Source organism: Choloepus didactylus, chromosome 23, assembly GCF_015220235.1.
Source record: "Choloepus didactylus isolate mChoDid1 chromosome 23, mChoDid1.pri, whole genome shotgun sequence".
NCBI lineage: Eukaryota > Metazoa > Chordata > Mammalia > Pilosa > Megalonychidae > Choloepus > Choloepus didactylus.
In genome coordinates this window covers 14565610-14578181 of record NC_051329.1, presented here as the reverse complement: position 1 = coordinate 14578181, position 12572 = coordinate 14565610, and the positions used below count along the sequence as shown (strand labels likewise).

General features: G+C 41.8%; 1 long non-coding RNA gene across 1 annotated transcript in view; it reads left to right on the top strand.

Moving 5' to 3' along the window:
- Nucleotides 1-2041, top strand: part of LOC119519266 — a 42932-nt gene extending 40891 nt beyond the window's left edge. The window contains exon 3 of the long non-coding RNA XR_005213999.1: nucleotides 2004-2041. This is a non-coding gene — a long non-coding RNA (uncharacterized LOC119519266). The remainder of the gene's footprint in view (nucleotides 1-2003) is intronic.
- The last annotated feature ends 10531 nt before the right edge of the window (nucleotides 2042-12572 follow it).

Genomic DNA, 12572 nt, shown 5'->3' with positions numbered 1-12572 from the left:
TCTGGATGAGGCTCTGAGTCGAGGCTGCATCCCTCTGGGAGCCTTCATTTGCTCTCAGCCAATCAGTGGAAGCTGTCTGTTCAAGGTCTGAGTTCCCTGGACCACCGCCTTCAATTTTGAGAAACTCAGAGACCAGATGTTGAGTTACCCTTTCAGAATGTGTCCTGGAATTCCCTTATTCTCCAGTGCAATGATTTAGACAGACGTATCTGACCATGTGAATGATGGATCTGAAAGCTGGTCCCACTAGAAACTTGATACACAGAGTGTGGTCCATAGACCAATAGGATCAGCCCCGCCTGGAAGCGTCTTAGAAATGTAGAATCTCAGGTCCCACCCAGACCTACCAAAAAGGAGTCTGCATTTTAGGAAGATCCCAGTTAATTGTCACGCACATTAGAATTTGAGAAGAACAGTGCCAAATGAGCTTTGTCAACTATGCAAGGTGTCGCCATTCTTCTCTATTGTGTCTATGGCACGCATCAATTATCAATCACAGAATTGTTTTCTTCTAAACCCAGAATCTTCTTAAGTCTTGGTTCCAAGTAGCACTGGCCAGTTAATGAGTGTTGGCCCAAGATTGAACCTATCTTCCATAGTACTGTCAACACTTGAGGAGTACTCCATGCTCTTTCATCATCCCTGCATAGTGATGGCACACCATAGGTCCCTGAGAAATATTGATAGAATGAATACATCTTCCTGCTGGCTTTTTTTCATGTGGTATTCACCCAATCCCAAAATGCATCACCGGAAAACTAGAGCTTCCATTGGGGCAATCCAGCTTCTGTGGTGGATGTTTGGTTTTGTTCTTGGAAATTACCTGTTGGAAAGTTGAAATGAGGTTGTAAAGATGTTAGAAACTGTGTGAAGACAAATGAGAACCCATCTGGCTGTGCATGGGCCTCAACCCACGCAGGCTTTCTCCAGGATGTGGCCCCTCAAGCCTAGCTCCTAGTGGGCAGCTACATGAACCAGGCTACAAGCAGAGTTGGGGGGGCAGGGGGAAAGAAGGGTGGAGAAGGCAGAAACAGGCAGGAGGAAGGGGCCAACAGACAGGGCTCCAAAGACAGAGCAATAATGATTATAAATAGCATCCTTTTGATGGCCTTTTGATGTGCTGTCCAAGGCCAGGTGGAAAATCTTTCCTCCCCCTCCTTTCCCCACTAATCGCTTTCCCCTTGTTTTTCAATAAAGATTCTGAGTCTGGTCGGTCGCTTGTCTGGAGCATTTGTTTCCCATTAGAATACCTTTTGCAATTTTGGTGTGTTTTGCTAGATAATTGCTTTAATAACAAACTGAGGAAAGACTTTTGAACATTTTAGGAAGTAATTTTTTTTTCTCCAATGAAAATCTAACAGACACTGACAGAGAACTTGAGAATAGTCAAAGAGAAAAAAAGATGGAGCTGGGGCGGGCGAGAGAGGTACCAGAATTTAGCAGCCAACTGTTGCAGGTGGAGATCAGTAACCAAGAGGCCTTCTCCCACCATAAGGAGGATGGCCAAGGAGTGATGACACCCATGAACACATGGAGGGAGCTTAAATATTTGACAAGCTTGGGATACGTGAGCATGAAGCAATGTTATCACTGTGATTAAAGGGAGAGAGCTCCAGAGATCTGTATTGGTTTGGCTTACGGCTAGGAATAGAGTACATTTTGGGGGCCATAACCGCATAGAATTTGCCCATCAAGCCCAGGAGTAGTCAGAATACTCTGTGTGTGGGAAAGTCATTAAAAATTGCCAAATGGCCTGACCAGAGAAAGCAAGCGTTACAGCCATTTGGAAACAAGAGTGCTACATACTATAGTACATGTATTTGTTTTATTTAATTTCCCTCCTGACACCTTGGCAGTTTAAAAAAATAGCAATAATAATGAGTAATATTTATGTAGTGCTTACTACATTTCTCACACTGTTCTAAACTCTTTAAACATATTAATATGTATAAATGTTGCAATGAGCCTATAAGGTAAGGATAATTGTTATCCTTATTTTGCAGGTGATAAATCTGAGGACACAGAGAGGTGAACATCAAGAACACACAATGAGTAAGTGGCAGAGATATATTTGAACGTTGTTAATCTGCATGTTTAGCCTCTCTGTATACTTTGCCTCAGTCATAATCACAGTAGCTGTATGTAGTAACCAGCTATCTTGTGTTGATTCTCTGCTGTAGAAAGAACACTGAGTGGCATTAATGGAATTCCCATGTGCCAGGTGCCATGTCAAGGCCATGGTGTCATGAGGTAGCAGGTGGCTGGAGCGGGGGCAGTTGCAATTGCCAAGGAGTGGCGGTGGTGTTCTGAGCTAGAGCATGGCAATGAGGAGAGGTGACCAGGTTCAAAATATATTCAAGTCACAAACATGAAAAGACTTCGCAATTGATCAGGCACGGTGTGTGGACGGTGAATGATGTGCCCATTGTAGACATTAGAAGAAAAGAAAAAAGCAATGCTGGCAACTCCAGGAAGACCCAACGGCAAACGGGTTTCTTTTCTTCTGCCACCTCCATGAGAATGTAGGTAGCTAGGGGTTAGGGATTTTGTGATTGTCCAATGCTGTATCCCTACTACTTGGAATAATTCCTGGCACACTTTAGGCCCTTGATTCAGTTGAATGGAAGTTCAAAGTGGTTGCAGGAAGGATTGAGGCTGCAGTGGACTCCTGGAGAAAGAGTGTGGGGAATGGTTAACACTGACAGTGGGTGTGGAATGGGGACTTACAGACCACATGCTGCTGACCATCCCAAACCTCAGTTTCCACAACTGCAGAATGGGGAGTGTTAATAGTACTACTTCATGGGTTTGTTGTGAGGAGTGGGGTAATTAATTATCCAAAAACATTCATTGAATAACTTCAATGGACCAGGCACTGTTCTAGGCACCAGAGGCATAACAGTTGTCAATATAGGCAAAAATCTTGTCTTTACTTACATTCTGTTGCATGTGTAAAAAGTGCTTGGCATGACCATCAGAAGGCTTCATTATCCCCATGTCAAAGTCAGGGACGTCAAAGTTCAGGAAGGTTGAATCACTTGCTCATGGCCACACAGCCTGTGAGAGGCTGAATTGATTTGAACTTAGGTCTGTTCATTTCTGAAGCCCCTGAACTTTGGACTGTCTCTCAGTGTGGAGCAGGTTGGCAAACCCAGTTTTGGCATTCAGCAAGAAGGACGGAATTCTCAAATTAGGGGACAAAGGGTAGTTCTTCAAGAGTCTGCTTGAGGATTGGAAACAAGCCAGACAAAGCTGGCTTGGTCCATGGAATTTGTTGATCTATCAAAGCTTCTTGCCTCTTCCTTTCCCTGGGAGACTTGGAGTTAATTAAGAAACCCAAACAGGGTTGACCTAAGATTGAACTAGTCTGGCAAGAAGAAGTATGAGGAAGAAATCAGCCAAGAGCTGAATCCATTCCAGCAACAAACAAGGGTATTTCTTGGGCATTGGCCAGAGTGGCACCAACCCTGAGAGCCTCTAAAGGGTAGTCTAGAGGAGGAAGGGGGGAAGCGGGAAATTATTTTTGATTTTGGAGCTCTCAAAGACAAAGAAACCTGGCTATACTTAGCTGCATCTGGGGCTCAGCGAAAGCTTTCTTGCTGAATTATAGACAACAAGAGCATTTATTAACTCCCTCTCAGTTGCAGCCTGGCTGCTAAGCAGATTCCAGGAGATGTTATCTGGAAGGTACATCACTGTATATAAATATTTCAGAGGTTAGGACCCAACACAGAGTTTGAACTTTTAAAGGCTTGAGTGTGTTTATCAAGGGATGGATGTTTAGGTTTCTTTTCTGGGTGTTGGGTAATCTTGCAGCCACTTTGGATGACTGTTCAGAGCAAATGCTCGTGGCCTCATGAGGCCCTGGATAGGATATAGCATCAAAAGATCTGCTCAAAAAGGGTGGCTTTGCATCTCTAGGACAAATTCAGTCAGGAGTCCTTAAACCAAAAGTTTAGAAAGTCTACATGTTCCATGAGGATCTCCTAGCATAGTGCTTCTCAAAATTTAACAGTGTTATGATGAATATCTACAGATGTGGTTAAAATGCAAATTTTGGTTAGAAGATCTGGGGTGGGACCTGAGAGTCAGCATTTCTAACAAACTCTCAGATGCTGCCAGTGCTTTTGGTTCATGGCCCAAAACTTTCAATAATATAATGTCTAGAGAGCCTGCTGACTGACAATTTATAGCCATATGGCTTATTATGCTATATGGCTAGAAAATTCTTTTCTGTCAGTTAAGAATGTATTCAGCTACAGGTAACAGAACACCCAGCCTCAGTGGCTTGAATAGAGGGGGAATTTTAAAGTTCTCTTATCCAACAGTCCAGGGGAGGGCAACTCCAGCAGCTTACTGCTAGCATCAGTGATCCAGGGTCTTCTGCTTTTCCTCTCCTCCATTCGTCCTCATTCTTATAACCCCATGAATGCAAAATGCCTATTGCACATTTAAGCTCACGTCCACATTGCAAGTATGAAGGAGCATCCAGGAAGGAAGAGCAAATAGAAAGCTTTTTCAGAAGCCCTCAGCTGATGCCCGCTGGTCCACCCTAAATGGCATGGATGTCCCTAGCTCCGTGGAGCATGGAATCACAAATATTTTTAACTGAGCACCTCGCTGTCCTGAGTGATATTGCAGTTCTCTTAAGTTGAGGAAGAAGAGGAGTGGATACAGGTTAGGCAGCTAGTAGTATCTACCACCTTGTTGCTTAAGCCACTAGGTCTAAAACATATACAGCTACCATTAGAAGAAATTGGATACTGAACGTTTTAAAATTTTTTAACCACTGTTATTTAGAAACTGGTATGTGCTAGGCACTGTATTAAACAGTTTATATGTATTATTCTACTGAATCCATAAGACCTGTTGAGATAGAGATTCTTAATTTTCTCATTGACTTATTTGAATTTCTCAAATTTGTCATGTAACTTTCCATGGTGGGGCCTTTTCACAAGCTGTCCTTACTGCTTGGTATGTTCTCCCTCAACTCTCTTTGCCCAGTCATGGGCATGTGTAACAGCTGGCTCTCTGGGGAAAACAAAAGCAAAACAAAAACCTTGTAGTGTTTGCTGATTTCTGCGGTGTAAATCCTCCCACCATGATCAATTTAAAGTCATTAACATGACGTCACTGAAAATGGAGTTGGGTAGTGATGTTTGGGAGCACATCTAATGTAGCATTTCCAACACATAGCTACAAGAGTCATAAATAACCTCAGGATCACAGACACTAATACACTGTAGGAAGACAATTAGGAAGTGACGAGTTTTGAGTATTTATTGCCTTGTCTTTTATATAAGTTATTTAATTCCATGTTTATATAATTTAATTCTTAATAATGGCTGTATACCCAGCTCTCATGAGGCCTGTGGGCCAAGTCCAGGATCCCACTGCTGATGCCCAGTCAGTGCTTCATCTCCCTCCAGATCCCAATTCATTCACTTCATTGGGGGCCCCCACACCTCCTCCATCATTGCTCTCGGAGCACACGGCTCGCCTTCATGGGACTTACTAGAATTATGACTTTGTGCTTATTTGGATGAGTCTTTGAATGATGTTTGTCCTCCCTACTGAACCAAAAGCTTTGTGAGGACAGGGATTCTGTTTTATTTCTGTTTTACCTAACAGTGCCTGGCACAGAGGAGGTCAAAAGAATGAGGGGGAAGAGAGGCTCAGAGTGGTGAAGAAACAGGCCTATCAACAGTCTGAGCTGGGCTATCCAGTCCCAGAGGGCTATGTGTATTTTTGTATGGATTTGCAGTATGTGCCTGGGTAAATGGGTTTACAGATGTTAAGATGTCATGTCTTAACATGACATGATGATGGGGGGCATTCCACATGTGATCTGATTTAATCTTTACAGCAACCAGTGGAAATTTTTAATTTTTCTCTCAAGATAAAATAAAAATCTGGATTAACCCAAGCAGAACACAGCCAAACCTAGTCTTCTTGCCTGTGATTGGCTCATGGACAGCCATGTGACCCTGTTCTGGCCAATGAAACATGAGGGGAAGTCCTTTGGGTGCTCATGTGAATTATTTCTTGCTCTGAAGAAGGAACAAATAAAGAATGACAACAAAGTCATAAAACAACACTCAGAGAAATGATTAGCTCCCTGGAGTGGGTGAGAGGGGAGAGAGACGTGACTGGGTAGATACACAGAGACTTAGTTTAAGTCCTATTTCTTGACCTGATTAATGAGATATAAACATTAATTTTATAATTTTTAAAGCATATTATATACATTAACTATAAATCATATATAATTAAATATATAAAGTTATGTATGTTAATGCATATATATATATAATGTCTACATGTGTATAATTATATATATTTGTTTACATGAAATGCTTTAAAATAAAAATATGAGAAAATTCAAAAATGCAGGAGGAAATGGTCTCCATTTTACTGGACGTTATTAGGCCTGAATGGGCTGCCAAGAACTGTGGCTCTTTCATCCATATGAGAGCCCTAAGCTGGGGTCAGATTGACTCTTTCTTCTCATTCTTTTAATAAAAATCTTTGCTTACTGGCTGTGTGCGGGTATTGTGTTAGGTGCCAAGAATACAATCGGGAGGAACACCTGGGCTTTTTGATGATTTGGTTGAGCCACTGAATGAACAAACACTGGAGTTGCTTTACCCCTGGGTAAGCTGTTATACAGATTTTCTCTCTCTCCCTCTCTCTCCCTCTCTCTCCACACACACGTACATGCACATTCTAACATCTGACATCAGTTTGAGTTGATGTCAACTGGAGCTTGTAACTGGAGCCATCCAAACAGATAATGGCATTTGGAATATAACCTATTTGAGGGGAGGAGTTCTGCCTGCAGAGCTCAGGACTGGACCCACTTTGTGTGCCCCGTACTTTGTCGATCAATGTTGGAGCCATGGCTCAGGCTTCAGGCAGAGCAGGGGGAGGGTCTTGGGAAGGGCCACCTGAACTGACACTGAAGGTTTGGCTACACCTTTCCCCTCATTTGCTTGGCTTTCCTGCTAGGAGGTTTCAACTGAAACTTCACTTGGCCTTTCCATGTCCATGCTACGTGGGGACAGGCTGACAGACCTGACTTCCCAAGATTCATCTTTAACTTCCAGCTTGAGTGGAGCCTGGAGAAAACCCATGCCTAGTTAGAGAAATGTGCTGAAAACGAAGGCAGACAGAAACCTGTGATCAGTTTGGTAGTTTGATCAATCAGCGTTGATTGAGTGCCTCCGATGTGTCAGGGCTTGTTCTCAGTGCTGGGAATACACAGATGAATAAGACACACTCTCCCCTCTGAAAACTGTTGCTAAAATACTTTGACTACTTATACTGCCCAAGTGCTTTACATTTAAACTCCAAGATATAACTCTCTGAGGTAGGTACTTTTATAATCCCCATTTTATAGATGACAAAACTGAGATCCAGAGAGGTAAAATAATCTCCTGAAATCACACAACCAACGCACAGAGTCTGTAAGTAAAACCAATACATCCAAAATGGAACTACTGATTTTTCTCTACCAAGCCTCATTTCCAACCCAACCCTCTAATAGTGCCTTGGTACCCTTGACAATTTAAGTGGGATCATTTTCGTTGGGGGATGGGGTGACCATCCTGGGCATTGCAGGATTTCAGCAGCATCCCTGGCCTCTACCCACAAGATACCAGTTGCACCTCCCCAGTCATGACATTCAAAAATGACTCCAGACCATTTCTCAGTGTCCCCTGAGGGGTAGAATTGTCCCCCATTGAAACTACTGAGCTACAGCCTTCACTCTGTTGATGGTTTCACCTCTCTCCAATTGTTCATCTCATAAGCCTTGGCTTGACTGCCCTCTTTCACTCACATCCCCATACCCAATCTACTAGGAAATCCTGTTCTCTTGACCTTCACACTCTGACAATGGCCCTCCCCTCCACTTCCATCCTCTTGGTCCAAGCCACCATCGCTTCCACTCTGTATCATTTCACCAGCCTCCTGACTGGTTTTCCAGCTTCTCTTCTTTTCTCCTGTATTTTATTTTCAACAGAGCAACCAGACAATACTTTGGAAACATAGGTCAAAGTGTGTCACTCTTCCTCTCAAAACCCTGCCATAGCTCCCCAGTTGCTGCAGAGTAAAGCAAAATCCTTACAGTGCCCCCAAGACCCTACATGATTGGCACTCCTGCCCCGCTTTCTACCTACCCCCCACCCCCAGCCCTGCTTTATATCTCTGACTTCATCATCTACTATATTCCCTTGGCTGAATCTGCCCCTGGTTACACTGGCTTCCCTCCCATTCCTCCACAACACCAGGAATGCTCCCGCTTTCATGCTGTTCTACTGGCTCTTCTTCCCTGCCCCTAGAGGCCCTTCCACCAGGCATCTTCATGGATAACACCCTCACCTCCTGCAAGTTGTTCCTCAAAGTTTCCCTTCTCTACCAGGCCTAGACTGGCCACCTCAATTACATCTCCATTCCTCCCCTTGCACACCTCCCTCCACCCTCTCAGCCCCTCTCACTGTACTCCACATTGTAATTCTTGCACAGCAGTTGCTGCCCTCTAATATAGATGTAGTTTGCTAAATTAGTATGTCCACTGGTATTGTCTGTTTCCCTTCTTTAGAATGTCAGCTCCATGAGGGTGTGGGCCATTGTCTGGATGGAACACAGGTGTATCCTAACTGCCTGGTACAGGGCCTGGCACAGGGTAAATGTGTTTTGTCGGTGAATAAATGGATGAGATGGGGGGTGGGGTCCAGGATTCAATCCCAGAAACTGTGGTTCCAGGATGCACATTCAATATCTACACGATCCTGCCTTGCAGACCAGGGTGTTGAGGAGATAAGTAAATAGATAATTTCAAAACAGTGTGATTAATGAAATAACAAAGGTATATACAAAATGCAAATGGAGCAAAAAGGAGGGTGTGATTGTCTTTGTGTGCCTGGGGTGTGTGTGTGTGTGTGTGTGTATGTGTGTATGTCTTGTGGAAGAGAATGTTATTCAAGAAGAGTTCCCAAAAGAAAACATGTCGACACTTGCTCTTTTAAAACATCGAAAATAACTTTTTATTACTATTACAAAGGAATGCATGTTGCTGTCAAAAAAATCAGAAACCACAGATAAACAAAATGAAAATAAATCACCATATTCCCATCACTTCTTAATATGCTCTTTTATGTATCGTTTCCAGAACTATATTTATATTTTTTTCCATCAAGATGGAATTGTACTGCATATGCTATTTTTAGCCTGCTTTTTCCCCTTCACCGTCTCCTGAGGGATGAGGGGCAGATCACTGGGCTGGTGGGCTGGGGGCAGGTGTTCCCGCAGAGGTAGAGGTATGTGAAGCCTCAGAGGCCTGTGGGACAGCTTGCCACTCAACCTGCTCCAGATGAGCCAGTTGGAGGGTAAGGTGGCAGGAAAGCAGCAGAGGATGGGACTGGAGAGGGAGTGGGGGAGAAATCAAGAAGGACTTTGTGCACTCCAGGTAGGCTTTGTCCAGTGGGCAGGCCAGTGTTCCCCGGGTGTGGAACCCAAGTCACCAGTGAGCAGATTTTAGGAGGTGATAAAATAACACCGAATCACATAAAGCAAAAGTTACTTCTCTTTCTCCTCTCTCAATCCTTCTAAATAAATAGAGCAGAAAGTACTCGTTGGTACCGGTCTTCAATGTCCTGCTAATGCTTGTAATCTCCCTACTTTAAAAAAGAGGAACCTCAGGTTCAGAGCCAGTAACAAATGATAGCTTCTGTTTTAAATATATGAAAATAATTTTGTCTTATTTTACCGAGTTGTCTTATCTTACTTATTTTGCTATCATTTGATCATTTATTCAGCAAATATTCATCACCTCCTATGTGCCAGGCAGTATTCCAGTTGCTTCTTTTATGGCAGCTGAGAACAGTTTTCTATATATATCCAAGGCATGATATTTTCAAAACATAAATCCATTTAAGGTTTAAAACCAAGTACTTTTTTAATATTTTTATTGCAAAATATAACATATATACAGAAAAGTGACACCTTTCAAAATACGATTTAACAAGTAGTTAGCAAATTTCAAAGAATGTTATGGGTTACAGTTCCACAATTTCAGTTATTTCCTTCTAGCTATTCTAATGCCTTAAAGAATAAAAAAAATTTATGTAAAAATTCAGTATTCATAATTCTTTGTTAAATCTATCTTGTCTATTGCTACTCCTCCCTCTTGTTTGATCACTGTCTCAGTCTTCAGGGATATCTGGGCAGTGACCACTCTAACTTGTTCATACTGAAAAGGGGTGTCGACATTATGAGTAAGGGGGATGCATCTAGTTGATGTTCTTGAAGAGGCTGTTGTTTCTGGGTTTTGGGATTTATCTGGCACAGGAACACTCTGGAGGATTTAAGTTTCTGAAAAATAAACTTAGTGAGGGAAACTTTTATAGAATCTCCAATAGGGACCTAGGAATTCTTTACGATTTTTGGGACCACTGTTGGTTTGGGTTTGGCATACTGTGGCCATTTGGAATATATAGCTGAAGCTTGCATAAAAGTAACCTCCAGAATAGCTTCTTGACTCTATTTGAAATGTCTTTGCCACTGAAACCTTATTTTGTTACCTTTCTTTTCCCCTTTTTGATCAAGAAGACACTCTCAATCCCTTGATACCCAGGCCAGGCTCACTCCTGGGAGTCATGTCCCACGTAGGAGGGATGGGTAATGATTTTATTTGCAGAGTAGGGGTTAGAGAGAGAAAGTTCACATCTGAGCGACAAAAGAGGTTCTCTGGAAGTGACTCTTAGGCATAAATATAAGTAGGCTTAGCTTCCCCTTTACAGCCATAAGTTTCACAAGAGCCAGTCTCAAGATCGAGGGCCTGTCTTATTAAATAAGGGGTTCCTAATTTCACATAGCATACATTCTGTCCAAGATAAACAATCAGTGTTTCACACCATCTTTACTTAGTTGTACAATCATCACTCTTAATTTTGAACAATTATCATATCCCAAAACTCCCCAAAGTTATCACCCCCTAATTATTTATCTCTGGTATTAGCGTGGTACTAGTAAGGTTTTCCTATTAATATAGTCCATAGTATGCAGTAGGTAGTTTTTCCCATATACCACTCTGTTGCTAACTCTTTGTACCAGTGTCATACCTTAGAAGTAGATCCTGGAAGCATTTATTTATATTTTTAGTGCCAATCTATAGGATACATGCCTTTAAACAACCCCTTTCAACCATGTTCTCCTTCAATATGGCACTGATACTTATAATCCCATTAACGAGCCATCATCACTCCTGTCCATTCCCATACCCTTGAGTTCAAGCTTCTTAACAAGTCTGTACATATTAGATTATCATTCCCCCTTCTCTAGTTTCTGTCTATCTCTGTGTCCCCTATATTCAACATTTTAAGACACTGATATTACATTGTTCAGGGAATTCACATTATTGATTATTTCACTCATCATTATGTACTCAAGGTTCATTCATGTTGTCAAACGTTTCAGGACCTATTTCCTTCTTAATTGCTGCATAATATTCCATTGCGTGTATATACCACATTTTGTTTTATCTACTCATCTGTTGAAGGACACTTGGATTATTTTCATCTTTTGGCAATTGTGAGTTATGCCTACAATGGCATCTTTGCATTTAAAGTCTATTTTGTCTGTTATTAGTATAGCTATCCCTGCTTTCTTTTGGCTGCAACTTGCATGATATATTTTTTTTCCGTCCTTTCACTTTCAGCCTCTTTGTGTTGCTGGGTCTAAGATGAGTCTCTTTTAAACAGCATATCAATGGATCATGCCTTTTAGTCCATTCTGCCAGTCTGTATCATTTAATTGAGGAGTTTAATTCGTTCATATTCAATGTTATTACTGTAAAGACAGTTCTTGAACCTACCATCTTATCCTTTGGTTTTTATTTGTCAGATCTGTTTTCCTCCTCTCCTTTTTTTCCCTTTAAGTTACCCTTAGTAATACTCTTCAGTTCTATGCCCTTCTCCAGACCTCTCTCTCTATTCTTTTTTTTTCAGCTGGTAGAACTCCCTTTAGTACTTCTTGCAGGGCAGGTCTCTTGTTAACAAATTCTGTAAGCATTTGTTTGTCTGTGAAAATTTTAAACTCTCCCTCACTTTTGAGGGAGAGCTTTGCTAGATAAAGAATTATTGCCTGGCAATTTTTCTCTTTCAGGATCTTAAATAAGTCATACCACTGCTTTTTTGCCTCCATGGTGCCCATTGAGTAGACAGTACTTAGTCTTATGTGGTTTCCTTTGTATGTGGTGAATTGCTTCTCTCTTGTTGTTTTCAAGACTTTCTCCTTTTCTTCAGCATTTGATAATCTGATTAGGGTATATGTCTCAGAGTGGGTCTATTTGTATTTATTCTATTTGGAGTTTGTTGGGCTTCTCTGATTTACATATTTATGTCTTTTTTAAGGGATGAGAAGTTTTCCCTGTTTCCTCGAATACTCTTCCTAGCCTTTTACTCTTCTCTTCTCCTTCAGGGACACCAGTGATTCTTATATTTGTGTGCTTCATGTTGTCCATCAATTCCCTGCAATCCATTTCAAATTTTTTTCACCATTTGTTATTTTGT